This window comes from Alosa alosa, chromosome 2 (assembly GCF_017589495.1).
Source record: "Alosa alosa isolate M-15738 ecotype Scorff River chromosome 2, AALO_Geno_1.1, whole genome shotgun sequence".
Taxonomy (NCBI): domain Eukaryota; kingdom Metazoa; phylum Chordata; class Actinopteri; order Clupeiformes; family Clupeidae; genus Alosa; species Alosa alosa.
Window position 1 is genome coordinate 30245130 of NC_063190.1, and position 19942 is coordinate 30265071.

A 19942-nucleotide genomic window follows, 5' to 3' on the forward strand; every position below is an offset into this window, starting at 1 on the left:
CATTCCCGTTTAAGCCAAGAGGAGCGACGTCGCCGGATTCAACAGGGCCTTTGCATGTATTGTGGAGCTCAGGGTCACGTGCGCGCTACCTGTCCAAACCTCCAGGGAAAAGATCGCGCCCACCAGGAGTCGGGGGGCCTCCTGGTGAGCGGAGTCGTCGCCTCTGCTCCCACGTCTCGCTGCACCCTGCCTGTGTGTCTGTCCTGGGCCTCCAGCAAGGGATCTCAAGTAAGTCTACAAGCCTTGGTGGATTCAGGTGCAGCAGTTAATTTGATAGACCAAACTCTAGCACGCCAATTACAGATTCCCATCACTCGTTGTGAGACTCCAAAAACAGTACAGGCCTTAGATGGACGCCCCCTAGGGTCTGGACAGCTAGAGTTCTATACTGAGCCCCTGCAAATGCTTACACTGAACACACACTTGGAGAGCTGTGTTTTCTTTTTAATAGACACTCCTCAAGATCCTCTTGTCCTAGGATACCCCTGGCTCATAACTCATCAACCCTCATTTGATTGGGCTACCAGCACTCTCACTCAGTGGGGACCTGCCTGTACAGCTCATCGGCCACCGGAACTGCCCTCACTCTCTAGCGTTGCTGTTGCAGCTATCCCTACTCCACTGGCTGATGCTTCTGGGGTGCCTGTCATGTATCGTGACTTCAGTGCGGTGTTTAGTAAGGAAAATGCAGCCTCGCTCCCTCCACATCGCAGCTATGATATGGCAATTGATCTCCTGCCTGGCACAGTGCCCCCACGAGGTAGGCTTTACTCCTTGTCCATTCCTGAAACACAAGCCATGGATGCGTACATACAGGAGTCTCTCCAAAATGGACTTATCCGACCATCCACTTCTCCTGCAGCAGCTGTTTTTTTTTTTCGTGGGCAAAAAAGATGGTGGGCTTCGTCCATGTATTGATTACCGAGGGCTGAATAAAATAACGGTGAAGAATAAGTACCCCTTGCCACTGTTGAACACAGCCTTTGAGCGTCTCAGTGGAGCGACAGTCTTCACAAAGTTGGACCTCCGGAATGCCTACCATCTCGTCAGAATTCGAGAAGGCGACGAGTGGAAGACGGCGTTCATTACCCCTCGAGGCCATTATGAGTACTTGGTAATGCCTTTTGGTTTTTCTAATTGTCCTGCCGTATTCCAAGCCTTGGTTAATGATGTGTTGAGAGATTTTTTGGATCACTTTGTGTTTGTTTATTTAGACGACATTTTAATATTTTCCCCTGATCTAGATACTCACATTCAACACGTCCGGCAAGTGCTCCAGAGACTACTCCAAAACAGACTCTTCGTCAAGCTGGAAAAAAGTGAGTTCCACACTTCTAGCACCGCCTTTCTTGGCTTTGTTGTCTCCCCCCAGGGTTTGATAATGGATCAGTCTAAAGTGACAGCAGTCCTGGAGTGGCCTCCTCCCACAACGGTGAAGCAGCTGCAAAGATTTCTGGCTTTTTCAAACTTTTATCGTCGCTTTATCCGTAATTATAGCACGGGGGCAGCTCCTCTTACTGGCCTTCTTCGGGGTAAACCCACTTCCCTACGATGGACCCCCTGCACATAAAGCTTTTTCAGAGCTAAAACGAAGGTTCACCACTGCTCCAGTACTAATGCACCCAGACACGGAACTGCCTTTCATAGTCGAGGTGGATGCCTCTGAGGTGGGTGTAGGAGCGGTCCTCTCCCAGAGGTCCTCCCATGACCAAAAGGTCCATCCTTGTGCCTTTTTTTCCCGGCGGCTCACCCCAGCTGAAAGTCGCTATGATGTAGGGAATCGTGAATTGCTGGCGGTCAAACTGGCCCTAGAAGAGTGGCGCAACTGGCTGGAAGGGGCCCAACACCCGTTTATGGTTTGGACAGATCACAAAAACCTGGAGTACATCCGTGAGGCCCGCAGACTCAATCCTCGTCAAGCCCGGTGGGCCCTCTTCTTCACATGCTTCAACTTCACACTCTCTTTCCGACCTGGGTCCAAGAACATCAAGCCCGATGCCCTTTCTCGCCAGTTTGCCCCAGATAGCCTTCTAGAGAAACCAGAACCGATTGTCCCTGACAACTGTGTCATTGCCCCAGTTCGTTGGGTACTAATGGAACAAGTGCAAGATGGCCACCGTCTAGAACAGCCACCACCTGACACACCGTCCTCCAAGACTTTCGTTCCGACCGCACAACGGCCACTGGTGTTGGAGTGGGGTCATGCTTCCCACCTGGTTGGGCATCCCGGACGCCACCGAACCATGGAACTGATTAGTCGTACTTTCTGGTGGCCGTCTATGAGAGATGATGTTGCGAGCTATGTCTCTGCCTGTTCAGTCTGTGCCGCCCACAAAGTTGACAACCAGCGGCCCCAAGGTCTCTTGCTCCCCTTGCCTATACCCCGTCGCCCCTGGTCACATGTCTCTCTTGACTTTGTTACTGGATTGCCCCTCTCCAATGGTTTTACAGTAGTGCTTGTTGTTGTTGATCGTTTTTCGAAAACATCTCGTTTTGTGACCCTACAGAAACTGCCAACTGCGCGGACAGACAGCGGACATTCTAGTGAGAGAGGTGGTTTGCTACCAGGGCACACCTGAGGAAATCCTGTCTGACCGGGGACCACAGTTCATCTCAGGGTTCTGGAGGGCCTTTTGGCAACTTATGGGGGTAACTGTTCGCCTCACCTCAGGGTATCACCCCCAAAGTAATGGCCAGACTGAACGTATAAACCAAGAAATGGAGAAATATCTCCGGTCATATTGTTCTTCTAATCCTACCATGTGGGCCAGTTACCTGATGTGGGCAGAGTTAGCCCACAATCAGTTAGAATCTTCATCCTTAGGATTGTCTCCTTTCAAAGTTCTTACAGGATACCCTCCAGTGTTGTTTCCTGCATCGCCAACAGAGGGTCCGGTGCCTTCAGAGAATGCCTCAGTCCAGCGTCTTCGACGACTCTGGAAAAGGGCCCGTCGGAACCTCGTCAGGGCCACAAACCAATACAAGCGCCAGGCGGATAGAAGAAGGAGGGTGGCAGTGTTCTACAACCCTGGTGACAGAGTTTGGGTGTCGACTAAAGGATTGCCAATGCCTGCAGAATCCAGAAAGCTCTCGCCCAGGTATGTGGGACCATTCAGAATGGCACGCAGAATCAACCCGATGTCTTACATGTTGTCCATTCCTCGATCGATGAGGGTCAGTCCTGTTTTTCATGTCTCTCTGCTTCGCAAAGCTGTCTCTTCCCCTCTGTCTCCAGAATCCCGGAACCCGCCCCCCCCTCGAAGGATTGGTGGCACTCTGACCTACAGTTAAAAGGCTCCTGGATGTTCGGCGGCGGGGTCGAGTTCCTGGGCTATGGACCGGAGGAGCGGTCCTGGGTCTCGCGGAGGGACATTTTTCACTAATCCTTAATTCAGGAGTTCTTTGACACGCACCCAAACCTTCCTGGACCGTCGGGTGCCGGCCCTCGGGGGGTTCTGTCACGACTCAACACACAGCGTGTCCTCCAGAACAGCAGAGGGCACTAAGGAGTCGGACTCTGAACTTCCCTTTTGTCTTGCCCTGTCTGGAAACCTTTGCCTCGCTGACTGCCTTCTGTGCTTTGACCGTGGACTGTGCTTTGACCTTGAATTAGATTACCCTGAACAAACTGTTGTTTGATGAACTTTGAGTTTGCCTTTTGTTCTCTGTTGAAATTGATCCAGTGTTTGTGGTTCTACTTGATAACAGCTGAGTTTGCTTTGTCTATTGACCACTTTCTAAGTTACTGAAATTATTAAAAACCTGAGCTGCATCTGCGACTGTGCTCTTCACTCCAGCCTGACACCTACAATAACGTCATCACCAAATACATCTTTTATTTTTAGTTGATCAACCACAAAGAGTATCATAGGCCTACTGTGCACAGTGTACTGACGACTGTAGCAGCCCAAGGTAACCAGTTGTTGTAGATGAGAGGCAACCCCTTGTTTCAGATAGCCTGGACAACATGTTACCTGGGTGTTGCCTATTAGAACATATTAGTTGGCTCAAATAGTAGGGAATCAGGATGGAGAGAGTCACGCGTGTGTTGCTTTTGCGGGATCGAATCCAGTTTAATGCTAGTTTTCAAAACATATATTTTTTTACGTGTCTTTTGTCCGAAAGTGGCTGTAATGTAGCCGAAATGGCGTATGAAAAGTTTACTTTCAAACCGCCTAAAACAACTTGTTTGTGAACGTCTGACAACTGCTGCAGCGCATGCACGCGCAAGGAAACCAGTAGGTGGAGAAACCAGAAGGCACACAACACCGGAACGATTTTAAGGCTAATTCGCATAGGCTACTCAATGGTGCTATTTCACACGCATTATAGCGACCCCCACTTACCGGGGTTAGGTGGAAGGTGTTAACAGACGATTGGCGTAGCCAACAGTGGACTAGGGCTGTCAAAATTGCTCAAAATGACGCTCAAATATATCCCCTAAAATAAACACATGTATTCAATATATTGGAATATCTAGGCTATATTATTTGCGCATTATGTCAGTGACGCGTATCATGTCATCTGTTTTTAACTTTTTGGATGGTTATTGCTTGACGGGGGATCCCATTCAGCCATAAGGCCTTTCCTAATTCACCCGACACTGATATTCAAAATGTTGAAACTATTTCGGCATAGCCTATAAGCAGTTTAATTAAATGTAATGTTAGTTGTAAACAAACGGGCTACTTGGTGAGGCTTGGCCTCACAGATGCGCTCGTGCCTTAAATGGCAATACAAATCTTCACGATAGGCCTATTAACTGACCGCCCAATTCACGTTGTCTGGGGGGCAAGGGGGGCCATCAGACATTTGTTCCCAAGGGTCTATGAATTGTTAATCCGGCCCTGCCCCCAACGACCGCAACTTTACACCTCTGAGACAGTTTAAAAGAAGTCTAGACTCACTAAGACCTACTTACTGTAGGCTGTGCAAACCACAGGCCTTTTTTTTGGGCAAGCCTGCATTCGAGGCAGGCCTTCTGTTGAAGAATTTTATATAAATCCTGCGCTAACAGTAATCCTCCTACCCCCCGCTATACCACAGATGTGGATAGTGTGGCATGCTCACGCTTTATGTCTCCTTCTTGCAAACTAGGCCTATAGCCCAACCATTTACGTCTTCAAAAAATAAGAACTTGCCAGATATGCCTTCATATCTTTGGGCTTCATTCAGCATTTTGTTCTTCCAATGGAAATGACTCTTCTACATTTGCTGCCTGCTGCATCCTTTCTGTTTGTCTTGTTTAGAAAATGTTTGACGTCTTGAGTTAATGCATTAAACATTGTTTGCTGGTAACCAGCCACAAATAGCCTACAGATTCTTGCGTGCATACATTCTCTATTCTCTCCAAAATGTGCCCGCTCTATAGGCTGGCCAAGTGTGTAATTCTGCGCATAAAGCAGATGTATTTGTTTATTGTACAGAAAATAAAAATAACCTGTCAAGCAGTCAATTGACTACATTGCAGTCAATAAGTAGGGCAAATTACTTAAACCAAAACGTGGGTCATAGTTGTCTAAGCCTCTGCTGTGAGGCCAAACCCATGAACAAAGACGATTGATATACAGTGGGTCCCAGTTAAAATTGACACTTCATTCACGATCATGGTGAATGGTGAAATGTAAGTACAACTGCAGCCGCTTTTAAAGCATAGTCCGCTGTGGAGTTCCACGGTCGAACCAGACGGGCGATTCGACAGCAAGGGCTGTGATTGGCCGAAGTTTTCAGTGCGTTTCTCTGTGTTTTAGCAGCCCCTGCAACATGCTAGTCCACTGTAGCCTAAGCCTTGTACATAATGTTAAACATAGTTTTGATTCAGTGGCAAGATTTCTTGATTGTACAGTGTCTGTCTCTCAGTAATGTTTTAAAATGAGAGCTTCACAGCTGGCAGTAGGCTACTTTGTCGGTAGTCATGAGAAGTTCGCTTGCTAACAGAACATAAATATGCTGCCCAGAAACCTTGTGAATAGTTCCATTTTTTTTTACTACACTAACGAGGTTGAAATATAGACTTTGCCTACAGCATCTCCTTAACAGTAATGTTAACAAAATGACAGCATTCATATGACAAAGAAAACGAATTGGTCACTCAAGACTGTGCCACAGCAACCAGTGTAGGCTACAGTCCTACCCAATAGGCCTACTCGAAGCAGATAGCTTGTCTGACGGTCGAGTGGGTTAATGCACGATTTCCAGAACAGGTCTGCAACTTTCAGGTAGTTCTGAGTTCGAATCTAGGCAGGAGCAGAGCCATATAAAGGCCTAGGCCTATTGTTATCATTTTTTGCAAGGTGTTGCTCCTGGCAATACTTGTTTATAAGACGCTTTGGTGATTAATTGATAGCTGTTTTGGGACACGCTAAACGCTCTTTATAATGAGCGATCCGGGGAGTAAAACGACTGTTACGCTGTTACAACTGTAGGCTACAATGATTGCAATACAAAAATATGCTGTTAGTTTAGTTAGTTTTGTGATGTTTTGCACTTTTGCCTCATGTGTTTTCAGATTTGAGGGCTTTTTTTGGCAAGATTGACCTTGGTTAGACTCTGCATATGTTATTTCTCCTGCATGGAAAATAAAGTCAATTTTCGCCACACGCCTGTTATTAGTTCAATAACAAGTGTTGCTTGTTAAAACATGTGACTAGTGAAACTCAAATGATTTTAGAAATATTTAGCCAAAGCCAAAAGTGTTAAAGAGAGAGATGCTGGTGTAGCTCAGATGTCTTAAATTTTCTTTATTCTTTAGTAAAGGTGCAGAACATTATTAAACTTTGACTAACGCTTCGATGTTCGTTAGTCAAAAAACATCGACACATCAAATGTTAGTCAAAGTTTAATAATGTTCTGCACCTTTACTGATCTAATAAAGAAAATTAAGAAGACATCTGAGCTGCACCGCGCCTCCTCTAAAATATCTGTCCTGGCCTGGTTGCAACGGATTGTGGCCAAACGACAGAAGCGCTGGAGAACCCTCCTTTGTCTACCAAAAGTGTTACTTTAGGCCCGCGATCCCCCACTGCTTGTGAAAGAAGGGGATGGGGAGGGGGGATTAACGGAAAAGCTTAATGTCACAAAACGCAACGAAGTCGCTTTAGGCTACAGGCCTTCATAATGGTAGGCTATAGGAAGTGGGGAGGGTATGGGATGACCAGAGCCGTCATCTATCGTCTTTCCAGGCACACAGCTCGTTATATATCCTATCGACTGCCTTAACAGAGAGGCTTTGCTCTTGGGTTTGGCCTTAAAGCGAAGCGTTATTTATTTAATTAAGGGGCTACCGAAGGAGTTTTGGGAGCGTTAGTCAAAAAAGACGGACCCTCCCCGCCAGCAAGAATTTTTTCTATGACCCTCCAAAGTGATTGAGAAAAACGCATGACCCTCCCCAGTCCCAACAATTTATTGATGCCTTAGGCTACTGGGTCAATTTGGGAGCTTGCATGCAACGACTCCTTCCTTGAAATGCCTTGAAAAGGCTGTCGCTTGCACAATTTCACAAATAATCACCGGACCTAAACAAACCTGTCAACTTTTCCCCGGTTTATCGCAGATTTTAACTTTTTTTTTTCCTCGCTGTCTTAGGAGGAGCTGCAGGGCCGCCGCAAGGGATGCGAGGCCCCCAGCTAACTTGACAGATGCAAGGCCCTTTTCACTTACGCATGAAATCATGATAGCTTACTTTTACACATAGCCAAGGCTACTGTCGGTGTATTTTAATAGTAGCCTAGTCTAATAAGCTACACCAGCTTGCCTTTAAGAGGGAAATTCAATTGTATAGCCTATAACATTAGCTGAGTCACATATTTGGCCATTTGGTGTTTATCATAGGCTACATCACGAAAACCAAATAGTGTAACAAAGGCTTAACACTTTAACAGGGGGGAATTAATTGGGCATGAATCATTGTGCTGAACGGTATTTGTCAATGAGCAGAAACACACACGACATTCAAACTATTGATAAGATGTACTGGTCTGTATCTATAGGCTAACATTGGACAAATAAATGACACTGACTCGGCCATATCCTAGACTCAGGAAAAAAAATTTTTCTTGCTTTGCCGCAAACTCAGCAATGAAATCATAGGCCAGTTTGCAGGTAGCCTAACGCCTTTTTTTCATAGAAGGGAGAGCCCAGTCTCTCCTGTGACATGGAGGTGCGCAAATAGTTTTAATAGCCTGTTCAACTCTCAAAAGCTTCGCTCAATCTGATGCCAGTCACTGATCGCACTTTCAAAGTTCGAAAGCTTCATCTTTTAAGTTTTAAGTGCAGTGGCCCCTATCTGCCCCCTTTGGAATTATATCTCGAAATTATTATAAGGTCCAGTGCTATGTCCTGGGATTCGATGTGCTCAAAAAAGAACAGAAACACTTTTTTATAGATGGTTATGAGGGAGCAATGTGAGAGAGAAATTTGATGATCATTGATCGTTGTTTTGGGACGCGCCTTTTTTTCCATAGGCGCCAGTGAAGGAGATTGAAGAATGACCATTTTTTTATGCGAAAATATTTCTTAACTACAAAAACTCAGTGTCTAAAAACTCAGTGTCATTCAGACTCAACCCTCTTGTTGTTTTATTATCTTTTTCGTCGCTTTTGAACGCTGGCAAGCAGGCATGTTATGGTTGCAATTTAAGTGAAATTTCTACAGTAGGCCTACAACATGCTGTTAGGCTGGGCTACTGTCAATGTAATTTTGTACAGGTAAATGTTCAACAATTGCTGGTGTACAGGTTATATAATCAATTAGCTAAATCATTTGTCCAGCTGTTTAAACATTTTTTCGTGCTACATTCAAAAAACGCAAAATGTGCTTTGATATATTTTTCGTTTGAACGCCGGGCAAGCAGGCATGCTTTGGTTGCAATGAATGAGGATAATTGCTTTTTTTTTGCATTATTTTGAATATGACTCGCTCCAGTCTCAACAGCACGCACTTTTTCCACACACTAAGTTCTAACACACATAGGCCTATCCCTCTCGCTTTCTCTCTCCATCCCTGCACACGGTGCTTTCTTAAAGGAGCTGCACCATTTTACAACAATTGCATCTACATTTTCATATTAGAATGTTTTGTCAAGTGTGTTTAAACTACCGTGATCAATTTAAGTTCCCGTGGCCCCCCAAGGCCATGGAAGCAGTAAGTCAGTCGCATCAAAATAGTAGTGGCACCCAAGTGACACCTTGTAGTTGTTTGTGTCAACTGCAGTTTGTGCCATTTCTGCTGAGAAAATGGGGTGCGTGATTCATGAAGGAACCCGTCCAAACTTAACGACCCACTGTATGCAATAGTTTTTTTTTGGCGAAACAAGCTCACAGCCAAACGAGTCATAGCACTGAAGGGAGAGGCAACTGACATGTGATCTCCCCACGGGCCAATGGATGTACAAGTTTTCTCCTGTGCCTACGATATTTAATCCAGTGTTTTGTCAAGTTGCAAAATGCTATTCGTTTTAACGAATTTTTATGATAGTATGAAGTACTTTTTGTATAGGGTACTATCTTAATTGCTTTATACTCAATACTTGACCAATGGCTATTGCATCTGTCTATTGAAAGAGAATGTGGCATGTGTTCTACTGTGTATGCTTCATAAAATAAAATAAACAGATTGCTAATGGCCTACAAGCTGATCTGGGGTGTGTTTCCCGTACTGTACAACTACGGAGGTTAACTTTTTACTAACAGGATGCATCGTTCAACTAACCAACATGTAAGTTACGACTGTTTCCCAAAACTGTCGTACTTACATAGTACTGTAAGTTTGGACCATGATAGTTTTCAAACTTCAGTAGTCTGGTGGTTAATGACGTTTAGTAGCACGTGAACGGGCACCTGCACATACTTCTGTGGCACATTGCGTTAAGGCCAGCAGATGACAGCCGCCGTTGCACAGCAGTTACCAGTCCCCTGTCCAAGAGTTCGAATCTGGGTTTAGATTTTGACAACAATATTGACATCGTTGTTTACCTAAGTTTGTGCAGATCATATTATCAAAATCAGAATCAGCCTTCTTGGCTTGGTTTGCGTAAACTAACAAGCACCCCCCCCTCCATGAAAATCAAAGGCTACATATTCTCAGCTGACTCATCAAAAAGTGTGCACCACCTTATTATTATCTGCAGGTGTGTGACTTTTACTTACGTGCACATGGCTGCAAATTGACTTTTAATTACAAGGATCCAAGGAAGTTTATTGTCACATGCATATAGTTACTGGAAGTAAGAAATGCATTGAAATTATGTTTATGTATTTTCTGCCTTGGGCATTTTAAAATATGGATGTATGGTGGTTAGAAGTGTAAATATCAATTAGAAACCTAAATATATTTATAATTATTAATTTGCAAACAAATAACTGGCGCCAGTGACGCCTTTGACATGAAGATCCCTGGAACTATGCTTCTACTAGCATTCTACCACAGGTCGAGAGGTGTAGTTGTAACTACACAACTTTACGATAGTGGTTGCGAACGTTCGTTGCTACTATTGTTTTGGGAAACACTAACGTAGTGTAACGATGCATTTAGGGTGACCAGACGTCCCGAAAAATTCGGGACAGTCCCGATATCCAAGCAGTTGTCCCGAATCCCGCCCTAATTGTCCCGAAAATTAAACTCAATCAGAATACTCAGTAGTTATTTTCTGATAAACATTAAAAACTGTCCGTAGAGAGGTTGAGTCGACTGCATGCAGCCCCCGACGGCAGCTAAGTGTCTGGATGCAGCCCCGGCTACTTTGTTTCTTTTTTGACGTTCTATAATTAGGCGCAAATATGCACTGATTTTAGCTCATTTCCATTCATTCCTTGAATGAACCCCAACACGCCGCTAAAAAGCAAATGCGTCTATGCAGGTACCGGGTTGAGTGGGTGGAGGTACCCGTGGATTGACAAAGTCTTAAGCGACGAGATGAAAGCATTCTGCAAAGTGTGTAGAAGAGAGTTTGGTGTTTCTCACGGAGGGGAGGCGTCATGTGTGCAAAAAAACATGTTCGGCCTAATGTCCGATGTCGTTTTAACATAGCCTAATCTACTTAATCTATACTTAATCTAACAATTATTTTGTATTCTTACTTAATGACCCATAGTTTTGGCAAGGCTTGTTATTAGCGTTAGGGTAGGCTATTATCCTTATTCTGAAAGGTCTGATTTGCACTGTTACGTTTTTTTTTTTTTTTTTCACAATGACTGTGAGGCAGACTTGATGTTTGAATAAAAATGTGTTTTGGTACAGGTTTGAAAATTCATTATCTTTTATAATAGTCTATGTAGGCCTACAACCCCCCCACCCCGCGAAAAAAAAAAAGCGCCCCGAATTTCAGCCAATCTCATCTGGTCACCCTAGATGCATTGGACTATGTAAGTTCCAAATATGAATGTAATTCTGCGGCATAAAGCAGATGTATTTGTTTATTGTACAGAAAAATAAAAATGACATGTCAAGCAGTCAATTGACTACATTGCAGTCAAGAAGTATAGGGCAAATTAATTTACGAAACCACACCGTGGGTCATAGTTGTCTAAGCCTCTATAGCGTAGCCTAACACTAGAGACAGGAATGTAGCTCAATAAGTAGCAGGTCACTGTATAATGCAGGAGATAGATATATAGAGATAGAAGGTTGGGCTTGTGGAACTATAGGCTACATGGTCCTCGCTTTAGATTGGGAGACTGCAAAATTTACTCGAAAAAATAGGTAAGAAAGGTCTTATAAGCGTATTAGTTATCCACCTCTTTGTCTTATACACCATTAACAACCATTAACAAGCTGCTTGTTAACACATACAAGCTTCATATTAACTGTTAACAAATATGCTTGTAAGTAACTTAAAAGGCTGCTTATTAACACTTACAAACTGCATGTTAACAGTTAGTTAATGTTATTAAAGAATAACAACAGTTAACTAACTGTTAGTAATGAATTGTTAACTGCTTATTATGCACTGTTAATACCTAATAATCACATGTTATTCTAAATGTTTACATTTACTCCTACACTATTTCACCTATGACTTTGCACTGCTAACACCCCATACTAAACAAAATAAATGTTAACACTAAAGCAAGAGGCTACACTGAGATTCTGGAGGAAAAGGCAGTGTGCAAAGAGACCTGCCCCAATAGGCATCATTGGACCATTACATTACATTGCATTACATTACATTTGGCTGACGTATTTTTAACCAAAGCGACTAACAACATGGTAACAGTTAAGTTTTAAAGCAATTCTCTCAACAATTTTAGGACAATTTAAAAACGGTAGAGTACAGTAAGAATAAGTGCATCAGTGAGTGCTGTTTTTAAACAGTTGAGTGTCAGTTCAAGACGGCTGGTAAGTGCTAGCATCAGCAAGACTTGTTGTAAGTGGTGCTATGAGAGGAGAGTTCTCTAAAGAGAGTTCTCTAAAGAGCTGGGTCTTCAGGAGTTTTTTGAAAATGGAGAGGGATGTCCCTGCCCTTGTAGGAACTGGCAGTGTGTTCCACCAACGAGGAACAGATGAGAAAAGTTTGATTGGCCTGAGCGCATCGGGTGGTAGAGCTAGACGCCGTCGGCCTGAGGAGCCGCAGCGTCTGGAGGTAGCGTATGTCTGTATGAGGGCATTCAAGTAGGTGGGAGCGGGGAGCAGCGGGGTAACATGAGCCCTTTTGGGTTGGTTGTAGACCAGGCGCGCCGCCGCGTTCTGGATCATCTGAAGTGGTTTCACTGCGCAGGCTGGGAGACCTGTCAGGAGGGCGTTGCAGTAGTCAAGTCGTGAGATCACTATTGCCTGAACCAGAAGTTGAGTAGCATCTTGAGTCAAGTAAGTCCTGATTTTCCGTATGTTGTAGAGTTCGAAACGGCATGACCGGGCGACTGAGACAACATGATCTGAGAAGGTTAGTTGGTTGTCGAGAACAACTCCTAGATTTATTGCAGTCCTGGTAGGTGAAACAGATAGGGAGTAAAATTTGATGATGATGTCGTGGTGTATGGTAGGTTTAGCTGGGAGGACCAGCAGTTCACTCTTTGAGAGGTTTAGCTGGAGGTGGTGTGCCTTCATCCATGTAGCTATGTCTGAGAGGCAATCTGAGATCCGTGCTGAAACCAAGGGGTCATTAGGTGGAAAGGACAGATAGAGCTGTGTGTCATCTGCATAGCAGTGGTATGAGAAGCCATGCGAACGGATAATCTGTCCCAAGGAGGTGGTGCAGATAGCAAAGAGAAGGGGGCCCAGCACTGAGCCCTGGGGGACCCCTGTGGTGAGATAGTGAGGTGCAGATAGCTGACCAAGCCATGATACGTTGAACGAGCGTCCTGTGAGGTAGGATTCAAACCAGGAGAGAGCAGAACCGGAGATTCCCATGTTAGAGAGTATAGAGAGAAGGATGCGGTGATTAACCGTGTCAAAGGCAGCCGATAAGTCAAGCAGAATGAGTACTGATGACCGAGCGGGCGCCCTGGCTTCTTTTAAGGCTTCTGTTACAGACAGCAGAGCCGTTTCGGTAGAGTGGCCGCTTTTGAACCCAGACTGATTTGGATCCAGAAGGTTGTTTTGTGAAAGGAAGTCAGAGACTGTTTGGAGACTGCTCGTTCAATGCCTTTGGATAGGTTGGAAATGTGCCGGAGGTTAGCGAGGTTAACGCGTGTTAGCTGGTGCGATGGTCGGGCTGATGGACTTAAGTAGGCTCGTAGGTATAGGGTCCAGCGAGCATGTGGTAGGACGGCTACATATCAGGAGTCTAGATTACATTAAACCATACAATGATCCAAAACAGCCAAACAAGTCAAGAAATAGTTAACAGAGAACAATGTCATATTTTAGAGTGGCCCAGCCAGAGTCCAGACCTCAATCCATCAAAAAAGTGAGTACAAGGCCAGAGTGATGGCAAATAATCGTTCCTGCCTCAAAACCCGGATTGCAGCTAAAAAGGTGCGGTCTACAATCATTGTGGAGACATGGAGCGGCTTGGTACGTATTATAAGAACCATTTTGAGAGCTTGGATTGCAAATAAAGATGATTCCAGTGATTATTTTAAAGGGGTATGAATAATTGTTGACACGCCATTTTTCATTAAAAAAATTTAAAAAATTTAAAAATTAAAAAGATAAAAACGCTTATTTTTTTTTGATTCCATGTTTCTACCACATTGTCTTACCATTTTCAGTCAGAACAAACATATTGGTCAAGAGAAAATCAACATTTAATATGATGAGTATGAATAATTTTGTTCTATACTGTATATATATATATATATATATATATATATATATATATATATATATATATATATATATTAGTTATAGAGAATGTCTATTTATACTCGACATATACTCTATTTATTTCTATAGACCTGTATTTATCCAACTATACACTGTACATTATTCATCTCTATTGTCTACACAACGATACTCTACCTGCACTTGGTATTTAATGCTTCTTTGCACTTCTGGTTAGATGTCAACTGCATTTCATTGGCTCTGTACTAGAAATGCGCGGATGGGCTATTTATCCGAAGCTGCATCACAAAATTCATCATCCGTCCACCATCCAACCGCACCAATATTTTTTGACCAATTTTAAAAAACTGCACCCGCCCGCCATCCGCTGGTTGTTTTAAGATCTATAGGCGATGCAAGGCGCTGCTGCAAGGAAGCTCTTGCCTGTTCCAGAAAGGAGACTGATCCAATGCAAAATATTTAAAAGCTAAAGCCCCTAGCATGGCCTATTGGCTATGTTGTAGCCTATCCCCAGAATATCAGCAGTGAACTCCATCTCCAATCGGTGCACAGGGTCAAAAATAAATAAACAGCTTAAATAAAACGCACATCGGCAAACCTGACCTACCGGGCTAGGCTACTGTAGGCTACAATTTTGTCATTGTAGCCTAATAAAAAACACAATTTGGCACATAATTTCAACTTGCTGCTATTGAGCCTACTCATTAATGCCTATTGCACTTTATTTTTTTGCAAAAAGAAAGAAAGCCCGAATACAATAACACGTCATTCACATTATAGACCCTTTCAACAATAAAAACAAAAATAATGCTTGAACGTTCTATTTGGGCCCCAATCTACTTCCTCTACATTAAGATAACATATGGAATGTTAAAAAGGAAGTCTTGTGGGGCCAACTATGATGCTGATAATGGAACTCTCTTGAAAGGGTCCATAGGCTAATTAAGAACACATCAACTCAACTCTATTTCGCCATGTATACAGAGATACTAGGAATTTGATTTGGTCTTCTCTATGCAGGCAACACAAAGTGCAACAGAAAGACAAAAATAAAGACAAAAAAAAAAACACAATACAAGGACAGACAGGACCATTAGTGGCGCCGCACGATAAACATAAACACAGACAAACTTTCCCTCCTGCACGAGATCTCCACGGCCGCCTCACAAGCGCCGCCCCTAACACTTAACTTCAGGCCACAACAACACTTTAACTATGCACTGTCATGTCAGGGTGACGATTAGGACGAGTCTGTTCTGAAGACTCCCGTTAATTTTGACTGCATGGGAAGAGAGCGTGTCTTTTTTAGGCAATTCTTTGTACCAGCAGGCCAAAAAAGTCATACAAGAAACTAACTATGGAGCCTCAACATTCATTCCAAACTAACAAGAAACTAACTATGGAGACTCTATTCATTCCAAAATTCGCTTAAAGTCCACTACACCAGTGCAACGTGTGTTCACATTTTTTATTGCCCATAACATTAACCCCCAAACTTGCCTGCTTGCCTTGCACATCTAATTAATGGGCAAAGTTTCCCGACTATTTTTCTCACCTTATTTTTTTTGCTGTGGATGTTATTGAGCTTGTAGAAGTTTAGCTCTTGCGTTCTGAACATATCGCTGCCATTGCCTGATGTCATTTCTGAGTCATATCACTCCATAATCTGTCTCTCTTAAATGCCTATTCCCCGAGTGGTAGGCTACAATGACTGGCTGTTTTAAAATATAACTAATATCGAAACAAAACAACCCAGGCAAACTCATCTATGAGATGTTTAGGCCTCCTCCAATACCAGTGTTGGGGTCGTCACTCAAAAAAAGTTATGAGTTACAAGTTAGTTACTTAGGTAACACTTTACTTGACGGGTGAGTTCATAGCACATTCATAGCAGCTGTCATAAACTGCACATAAAGTATTCATGACTGTTACATGAGACATGACTCAACATTCATACCAAACCTTTCATGAATGTGGAAGACAGAACAATGACAACTTGTCAAAAAATAAAAGTCCAACATCGTATTTGTGTATCTTTGTAAATATTTCATGAATACATATTTCATGAAGTATTTGCAATCACTGAGTTTAACACTGGGAGGTAAACTAGCCTACATTCAGCTGACCCGTATTTGTGTAACCTGGAACGGTTGGACACTCCCAGTAGCAAAAGATGAGAAATCATCTGCAAAGGTTACATCATAAAACAAATATATTTTTATGAAACAACAATTATTTGCTTGACCATGTTCTGTCTTTTTGGCACTGGAGTAGCCCATTGACTCAGATGTGACATGATCAGGTAAGAGGTTTGGACCAAAAAGAGCAATGCTGCTTTGCGACTTTGGACTTTTATTTTGACAAGCTCTCGTTGTTCTGTCTTCCACATTCATGAAAGGTTTGGTATGAATGTTGAGTCATGTCTCATGAAATAGTCATGAATGCTTTATGTGCAGTTTATGACAGCTGCTATGAATGTGTTATGAATTCACCCGTCAAGTAAAGTGTTACCGTTACTTCTTTAAATTGTAAGCTAATGAAATGACACTCGTTAGTCATTTTGGAAAGTAACTTGTTACTCATTACTTTACTTGTGAGTTGGTCTCTAACCAGGGTGCAATATTCAAAGAGTTAAGGCCTGTACACACGGAGTCCGATTTTGTCGGACGAAATATTCACACGAAATTACGCAGCCTAAACACATGCATTTGTATTAGTCTGTACACACCGAGGACGAAATTCGTTGCGCTTAAAAACATTTTTCGCAACGGTCTCATTTCATGCGAAATTTCGCATGTGAAAAAGAGCTGTTGACCAATCAAATAATGATTTTGCAGGGTTCCATTGATGTCACAATAGAACGGCGAGCAGAAAAAAAGCTGATAGATTGGGTTATCCTACTGCTCACGATGACTAATCTCCTTAATAGGCCTATATGCCAAAATTACAAAGAGTTTACGTTACAGTAGACTCTCTCAGGTGTTCAAGAGTACTCCTGACGAACTTCTTACGTAGTGCGAACTCCTTACAGACAGCTTTCCCCACTTCTTACCACCGTCCCATTTTACACTCAACCAAAAAGAATGAAATCTCACTACAGCAGTAAACAGAGGGCTTCTCACTGCACATATTTGCAATGAAAAAATAAAACATGCGTTCATGGAAATGGAAGTTTTAAGAATAGGTCATGATAGACTATGCTGCTGACAACAGCATTATGTCCAGGGTTACCACTATCGTAATTTTGCCTCACATTTCCTGGTGCGTTAACTTTGCTTTATGCTTCATAACTGAAGTAGCCCAATGTGGAACTCTGAAAAACTTTCTGCGGATCTTATAAAGGTAAGCTAAAAACTGGTAGGCTATCATTATTAGCTTTTGCTGTGTGTTGGATCATCGTCATACAAGCTGATCAATTTTTATCACTTGTTGCAGCAGTGCAATTATATCCCATGCTCATTTCTACAGGCTGTCTCTGTGCCTCCGCTCCTTAGCAGATACATTTTGACGTAGCCTGCGTGTAAAATGGTTTCGTGAGATGTAGGCCTACATGATATAGGCTATGGCCGTTTTATAGCGTGTTGGCGTATAGCATTTTGGCATGTAACATTTTAAATGAGGCCTTGCCTACCCTACAACTTGTTAGGCTACACCAGTCCGCCCAAATGGCATACCTCGAGTCCAATATGCGGGCACCCCTGGCTGCAGCTTGCAGATCGGGGCTGGGCTCAATGTGGGGCAGAGCGCAACGTTGAGCTCAGCCCAAAATCAGCTCGTCATTCCCTGCTGACCTCTCTGTGTCCGTCTATTTACCCGGACTCGGAGTTCAAATTTTTCTCAAGGGAGAATGCTTAACTCTATAAAAGCGTATCCTCCTTAAACTACTGCCAACATCATGTCCCTTCCCGCCTAGCGTTAGAATCTGGTTGCGTACACTGTTGTGTAGTGGGGTGGGTGTATGGGTGCACTAATGAGCCCAACCAACTTATGTGTTCCGTCAGTGGTTCGACTGCACAATTATCCCAATAGCACAAGTAGAATAGGCAAGGGATGGGAAGGATGGCCGTAAGCTTTAATTTCCCCAGCACCTCTCAAGCCAATACACTGTTCCATGAATGATCAAGGCTATAATCTGTTTCAAATCTTGATGATTTTATGAGTTCTCCCTGCTTACTGAAAGTCGCTGTGTGAACCTGTGTGACGTGAGTGCGAAATAGAATGCGAAATATTAAAATAATCGCATCGGACTTGGTGTGTACACTTTGAGTGCGAAAATTTTGCACACTATTTTTTCGCATTTTCGCACTATTATTTCGTATCGTATCTGGTGTGTACGGGCCTTTAGGCTATATTGTTAATATTAGCAATTTCAGGTTCGGCACTGGTCAGCTAAAAGTAGCCTAGCAGCCTAGGCCTACTTTCACGCCGTTTTCACGGCATTTTGGAGAAAATTCTTGCGTGTGTGCATTCTCATTCTCTCTCCAAAATGTGCCCGTTCTGTAGGTTGGCCAAGTTTGTAATTCTGCTGCATAAAGAAATGTGTTTATTGAAAAATATAAATAACCTACTGTGAAGCAGTCAATTGGCTATGCGTACAGTGCAGTCAAGAGTTGGAAGTATAGGGAAAATTAAGTTACGAACCAGGGCCCAGTTCCCCGAAAGCATCGTAAGCTTAAGAGCGTCGTAGACTACAGATTATTTCTTAAAAGTTATTTCTCCACTCCTGGCTCATTTATCAAACAGGTGCTTTTTCTTCGTCCTCCGCAAATTAAGCTACAGGTTCGGTAGAGACGTTGAAATAAATTAATGTTTTGCGATTGACAACGCGATTGACAACTTGTGATAAGTAGGCTATAACACTAACTTTGCAAAGTTAACCTAATGCATCAATTTTGAACAAAGTTGTGTAGGCTATACCGCACCAGTTGTAGTCTGCATAAACAATCCTTGCACAAGCTGTTTTGATTTGCATATAGGTGCGGGCTTAAGCCAACCTGTTTGAGGGAGAGCGGTGCAGGAAGAGAATGCGTGCTCTACCCTGCGCACTAATAATGCATCTAGGCTAATCTATAATTTAAATAGACCTAAGCAATTACTGCATGCTGCTATGGAAACAATAAGTCAATATATTAGAGATATTGTGAGTAACGCATGGACATGAATTACTGAAAATTTAATTGTAATGCGTTACCTTACTTCTTTACCCAATAAAGTAACTAAATTACAGTGACGCATTACTTTGTAACATTTTACCCCAACACTGTCCAATACTGACAGCTGGGCTCATAGCTTGCAGGTTTGCTAGTGGCCTACCAAGGCGCTGCAACGAGACACTACATGGGAGATGAATCATTGGTCAACTTGCACTGTATTCTACTTTCTTATTGCACAATGGAGAGGACAAAACACTGGTAGGCTACCATAGGCTACTCAATTTAAACTTTCTGTTTCCTTTAGTGTGTGTGTGTGTGTGTAACAATATTTTACAATGTATATATATTTTTTTTTTCATTTGATTGGTTCAACCGCCACCCGCCCGAATTTAATTCAAATATTATTTTTCGTCACGTCATCCGCCCGATCCGCGGATTATCCGCGGCTGTAACCGTCAACCGCGCCTTCTCTACTCTGTACCTGTACTCTGCTAAATGACAATAAAGTTGAATCTAATCTAATCTAATACTCTATTCCACTTTCTTTCAGGGTAGACGTATCACATTTG

The 19942-nt window shown here is 43.1% G+C and overlaps 1 protein-coding gene across 2 annotated transcripts in view; it reads right to left on the reverse strand.

Moving 5' to 3' along the window:
• LOC125310257 (cyclic nucleotide-gated olfactory channel-like) overlaps nucleotides 1-19942 on the reverse strand; it is a 187679-nt gene that overhangs the window by 89744 nt on the left and 77993 nt on the right. The gene's annotated exons all lie outside the window — the stretch shown is intronic.